The sequence below is a fragment of the Cupressus sempervirens genome, chromosome 7 (genome assembly GCF_028749045.1).
Source record: "Cupressus sempervirens isolate cs-2001-9-10 chromosome 7, ASM2874904v1, whole genome shotgun sequence".
NCBI classification, from domain to species: domain Eukaryota; kingdom Viridiplantae; phylum Streptophyta; class Pinopsida; order Cupressales; family Cupressaceae; genus Cupressus; species Cupressus sempervirens.
Window position 1 is genome coordinate 130,536,522 of NC_143124.1, and position 6,607 is coordinate 130,543,128.

General features: G+C 36.7%; 1 pseudogene; it reads left to right on the plus strand.

Moving 5' to 3' along the window:
• Positions 1 to 1,647: 1,647 nt before the first annotated feature.
• On the plus strand, positions 1,648 to 6,285 carry LOC149545843 (disease resistance protein Roq1-like; annotated as a pseudogene).
• Positions 6,286 to 6,607: the final 322 nt, after the last annotated feature.

Here is a 6,607-nt window from a genome sequence, read left to right on the forward strand (position 1 = left end):
ATTTGATTATAAAGAAGAAAAGGAGAAAAGAAAAGTAAGAGTTTTATTGTCACTCTCATTATTAACCTTGACGAGATCAACAAAGAAGGTACATTTGAAGAATAGACAGATATTTTGTACTTAGTAGTGTTGCTTCATTTCCATCCACCACGTGTCTCCTACCCGTGCTTTTCTATTTACTTGAGACATTTTCAATTGACTTTAATTCTCAATTAAGTGAATGCTTGTTTATTATTATGTATTTTGGCTTACTTATTAGCAATCAGCGATTGATGTTTTTAAATCATATTTGATATACTTATAATTCATTGAAAAGATAAAATAGAAATATATGAGAGCAATTGCGATAAGTAATAATAACATAAAGAAAATTTGTATATTAGTTTAGAAAAATTCAAAATAAATAATATTATTTTTAAATTAATTTTATATTTGTTATTTTACGGATTGGTGAAGATGTATTATATATAAATTTTAGATCTATCTTTGTTAAATGCATTGATATTTAAATATAGTTATTAAATTACTATTATATTTTATGTTTTAAATCTCTCTTAAACTTTTTCTATCTTTACAACATTTTAATTTTTAAATAACATTTAGAAGTAAAACTGATGTTGTAAAAGGTAGGAGAATCCCCTAATCCTAATATCATAATATAACAATAACACAAATATTCAGATCCATAGAACACCAATTTCTCATAATAGAATCATAAGATTACATCCAACATTTCATGTTGTCCAAGTATCAAGCAATTACAATAGTAATTCTGCAAGACTCTTAGACTACAAAATATTTCTAAGATTTGGTTATGCTTTATTTAGAAGATTATGAGGATGATTTTTGACTTGCAAATTTAAAAAATAAAAATAAAAAAATTCCATGATGAACTCTGAAAGTTCAAGATTACTGAATATATGTTATATCAATTTGTATTTAAATCTTTTTGATTGATTTTGGGGGTGAATATTAAATATTTCCCTATATGAGGTATTTTTTTCTATATGGTATGGGAAACTATTTTCTCTAAATCAGGTATTTTTCCCTAAGTTGCCTCACAGTTACAAGATAGGATAGTGCATGGTTCTCATAGATGTTTTACTTCCACTTCCATCACTTGTTACAGCCATAATGCCTACGTATGCCATGATGCCTAAAATGTGCATGATACATTAAAAATAATCAATTAGATAGCCGGTGCCCCAGAGCGCTTGCATGGTCATCCATTGTCATCCCTGTTAATATCTATTAATTTAGGCTATTTATATATGTATGTTTGTTGCAATTATAGTTATGCTATTTTATGTATGGTGCAATCTATGCAAACATGGCCGCATCCATAGGTAGCCGTCTTCAACGGAGACGCTTCTTTGTAAAAAGTTGTACGAACTCACGCCGGTTTTGGACAGGCCATTTTCTATGTTTTCGCTCTTCTTCTTCTCCAAATCTTTATTTTCTTCTCGCATAGCGTTCTTTCCCTCTATTTGCGACCGTGGTTCTGTCTCTTCTCTGTATTAAGGATAATTTGGATCCTTTGAAATGGCTTCCAATTCTGAGCAGCCTGAGCTCGAAGACACTATTGAGTAGCCTGAACAGGAAGACGATTTTGAGCAGCCTGAACCTTCTTAAAGGCCCAAGCAAAATGGGAACTTTTTAATGGAGATCCCTAAATTGTTGCAGGAATGGTGTCTGTCCATTCCAAACATCTTGGTACAGTTCTGCCTCATTCCATTCCATAGGTTTATGCGAGCTATTGAACTCAGCCGGCAAACGCTACATGAGGCTGATTGCTAAAACATATTTGACGAGTTCCCACCATTCTCCGAGTCTGCGTCCACGGAGCTCTGGCAGATTTTCATTAACCATCGCGGAAGCGATACGAAATACACATTCGCCAAAAAAATTAAGGAAACCCTTGATAGCAAGGGATTCCGCGCTTTCCTCGATGTAGGTGCAATTTGGCCCGGCGATGTGATACAGAGAGAAATACAAGCAGCAATGAACAGTGCTTCTCTTCACATTGCCATTTTCTCTCCCAACTGTGCCCAATCCTCATGGTGTCTGGATGAGCTTGCTTACATGCTCAAAATCAGAGCCCCTGCTACAATCGTTCCCATTTTCTATCATGTTGATCCCTCTGATCTCAGATATATTGATCAAGGAAAAGGAATATATGCCGATGCGTTCTCACAACATGCAAAGAAAGGTGGATACACCAAGGAAAGGCTCGATCAGTGGAAAGCGGCACTACACAAAATTTCATCCCTTTCCGGCTTACAGGTTAACAATAATAAGTATGTATTGTTTCTCTTTCTCGTCGATAGTCAAGTTCTGTATTCCATATATGTTCAGAAAAGTGATGCATGAGGAACTGATAATTTTTTTATTCTATATATTCTTTAATATTTATCTACTCATGCAAGAGGAACTGAAAAAATTGTATCAATTCGCATTGTTTATGATAGAGTGAATATCTGCATAGAAGGAGTTTGTAGCTTGGAGAACACGTAATATATTCATTTTAAATGATTGTAATGTAATTTTAATTAGTGCGTGGAAATATTTTTTTTTTTGTGTGCTGTATTATACTCTCTATTCTTTACCTGTTTTCAGATTCTACTTAATTTGTGTTGTGTATTTCGTTTTGATTTTTATTTTTCGCCCATAATATTTAGGGACGAGGCCGAAGTTTTGAAGAACATTGTGAATAGAGCATTGGGATTAATGAAAATAGATCCCATACATGTAGTCGAATATCCACTTGGTTTGGATGAACTAGTACAAGGCTTCGTCGAATCAGTCACAAGTGAAGAAGACAGTGAAAAACTCACGGGGATTGTGGGCATGGGTGGCATTGGGAAATCCACTTTGGCCAAAGAACTCTTCAATAGAAACTTTCGCTCATTTCAGAAATACGGTTTTGTTCTCGACGTGCGAGATGCGGCATCCAGAAATGCTCTGCCTGAGAAGCAGAAAAAGGTTCTTACAGACCTTGGCGTTGAAAATTTGTCATTAGACCGTGTCGACGAAGGAAAAGTGGTACTCACAAATCGTTTGAGCTCTGTTCGGGCCCTCATTGTTTTGGATGACGTGGATCACATCGATCAGTTGTATGCTCTTTTGCCAAATAAACACAACCTCGGATCCGAAAGTATGGTAATTGTGACGTCCCTGAAAAGGGATGTTCTTAAATCGATGGGTATCTCAAACATTTACGAAGTGCCAAGACTTGAGAGCTCAGTAGCGAAGAATTTATTATGCAGGCATGCTTCCCAAAAGTCTTCTCCACCCACCAGATTTGACTCTTTGGTTGACAAATTCATCCAGGTTTGCGATGGTCTGCCTTTATCTCTGCAGGTATTAGGGGGACAGCTACATGGTGAGGATTCCATTGCTTACTGGGAATCCCAATTAGATAAAATCTCAAGAATATTGCCTAGCGACATCACAAAAGGGCTACAGGTTAACTATGATGCTCTAGATAAAGAATATAGAGAGATGTTCTTGGATGCGGCTTGTTTTGTCATCGGCGAATGCAAAAGCACAGCTATAGCTTTGTGGGATGGATCGGGTTGGAGTGGCCTGCACAGTTTAAAAACACTTGTAAATAAGCGTCTTGTGGAGCTGGTTTCCGAGAAACATAACACCTTCAATGAAAAGAAGATACGGATGCACGATCATCTGAGGGACATGGGAAGAGAGATGGCAAGTGAGCACTCATCATATCGGCTTTGGCGTCCACAACAGATTGATAATATACTGCATTTCCACATAAATGTATTACTGGCTCCCCTTTTATTATTTCTTAGTGAAATCATAAAAATAATAGTTTGTTGTTTTGTCTGCCTCTGCTTGCGGCAGAGTTGACTGAGATAGCTTGTATTCTGGTATTTTTCATTCAGAGAGAAATACAAATTAGAGGGATACAACCACCAGCTACTTTTGTGGCCTTCAAAGAGTACGCTAATCAGCTAATGCAAACCTCAAGAAAACTAAATATACTTCATGTGCAAAGCAATGAGTTCACGAAAGAGTTTGCATATTTATCCAAGCATCTTGTTTGGCTTCGCTGCCATACCGGTTCATTAATAAATCTTCCATCTTTGCTTCCATTAAGACATTTAAGTGTTTTAGAGCTTGATGATGCTAATGACTTGGAGGAGTTGTGGCAGGTCAATGTGGATATAAGTAGTTTCAATCCGTGGTTTTTATATAACAACTTTTTGATAGTTTATATTTTTCTCAATTGAATTCAGTAGAATAATGAACTGAATTGAGTATAATGATGTTTGCGTGCAGCCTCCTCTGCAATTGAGAAAGCTTTTCGTATGTTTCTCTTTCAAATTGCAACGACTTCCAACCTCAATAGGACGTCTTCAAAATCTTAAAATGCTTTCCCTTTGTTTTAGTGGTAGCAGTTTGCCAGAAGAGTTCTGTGGCCTGCATTCGCTGAAGTATTTATATTTATACTATCCAAAGTTATCTTCACTGCCAGCTGGTTTTGGCAATTTAAAAGATTTGAAGTATTTAATGCTTTCTTGCCCATAGTTGAGCACTTTGCCAGATTCTTTCCAGTAGCTGATAAAGATGAAACATCTACGATTATCCAGATGTGAAACGCTCTCCTCACTGTCTAATGGCTTTGGGAATTTAGTAAGATTGAAGTATTTAAGTCTAATGTTTTGCGAGCAGTTGAGCAGTTTACCAGATTCTTTCAAGCAGTTGACATACTTGGAAGATCTAGAGATTCCATTCTCCTCAACTACTAATGGTTTGTCCTCGCTACCTATTGGTTTTGGTAATTTAAATAGATTGAAGCGCACAAGTCTAATTTGGTGCAACCAGTTGAGCATGTCGCCGGACTCTTTCGGGCAGCTGATACACCTGGGCTATTTGGATTTATCAGGTTGTGAAATGTTATCCTCATTGCCTGAGGGTTTTGACAATTTAAACAAAATGAAGCACATAAATCTGGGACTGTGCAAGCAATTGAGAACTTTGCCAGATTCATTCAAGAGGCTGATACACCTGGAGCATCTAAATTTACAAGGTTGTGCCAAGCTTAAACTAGACTTAGATGTATTTGGAGGCATCGAAAAGCTCAAGTACTTGGGATTCAGCGATTGTGAAGAATTAGAAGATTTGCCTAATCAAATTAAGAATCAGGCATCGTTGACAAAATTAGATCTAATGGGTTGCATTAAGTTGAGAAGCTCACCAAGTAACATTGGTCAACTGGTCAACTTATGGTCGCTCAAAATTGAGAGCTGGGTGATGAAAGGCTTGCAGACTTCTCTTGTTCGATTTCCCTCGTTGAAAAAGATTGAAATTGTAAGTTCTAAAAGTACAATGCAATTTGGTGCTGAGGAAGAAGACTGCAAACCAGTCTCCGTGATATCAATTTCCAGTGACTGTTGGCCCAACCTCAAAAATTTGGAGGTCGGGGACAATAGCATCGTTCAAAAAGACAAGTTTCTTAAAAATCACCATTTAATCGAGATAGAGAGACTGCCAGTGACCTAGCCAATGCGGTCAATATACCATTGCGAAGTGCTGAAGAACATCAGCTTTCTTAGTGGTCTCGTATGCCTTGAGAAGCTGCTAATACAATATTGTCTGCAGCTTGAAGAGATATCAAGCTTTGCTAATTTGGCTTTGCTGGAATAGTTTGGACTGATAGAATGCCCCAAAGTTAAGAAAATAGAAGGCCTGCAACACTGCAATTCATTGAAGCATCTATCTCTTCGACAGACTCGCTGGAAGGAGTCCGTTATACAAAGTTTGGAGAAAGTGCAAGGATTGGAAGCAGTCGAGTTTGTATGTGACACCATATCAGCTCTCAAGTCTTGTATTCAATCTATAAATATCAAGTTAATGAAAAATTTCACAAATTCAGAGTTTTCCGAATTTATATAAATGTTCATGTTAATTACTCGCAAAAATTACTATTTGCAAGGAAGGCCGGGACAAATATTTATACAAGGTAGCGTTAGCTGTGTCGTGGAGCCCATTCTAAACTCTTCGGAGTTTCCTGATCTTACGGTTAGGAAGACCAAGCCGCTAGGCTATGTACGCGAGACTAATTATTTCTGCTATAGGGAGGGAAAGGAGCTGAACTGGGAGGAGAGGAAAGTGGTACAAATATACTTGCACCTCGAAAACGGTGGAGATATAGGGGTCATCACACCCGAAGGAATCAGGATAGAAAAGGCGGTGCTAGTTGAGGGAAGTAGAAAAAGAGTTGTGAAGGCTTTTAAGAAATTATTAGCTCTTCTGGAATAGTTTACTCTGTCTAATGTGCTGATCGGTCTGGCTTCAGGCTAATAATGTACAGGGTAAGCCTCAATTGGAATTAGCGAGAACGGTAGTTAGGGTAGATTAATTGGAGTTTGTTTTAAAATAATTTTTTGATAGATTGAACTATATATATATATATATATATATATATATATATATATATATATATATATATATATATATATATATATATATATCACTATATTTTTTAAAAGTTTTTAAGGCCTTATCAACAAATTCATTCCCTCACAAATCTTTAATCTAATAAAATCATGGAATGACATACATTTCAGGTGGCTTGTGATAC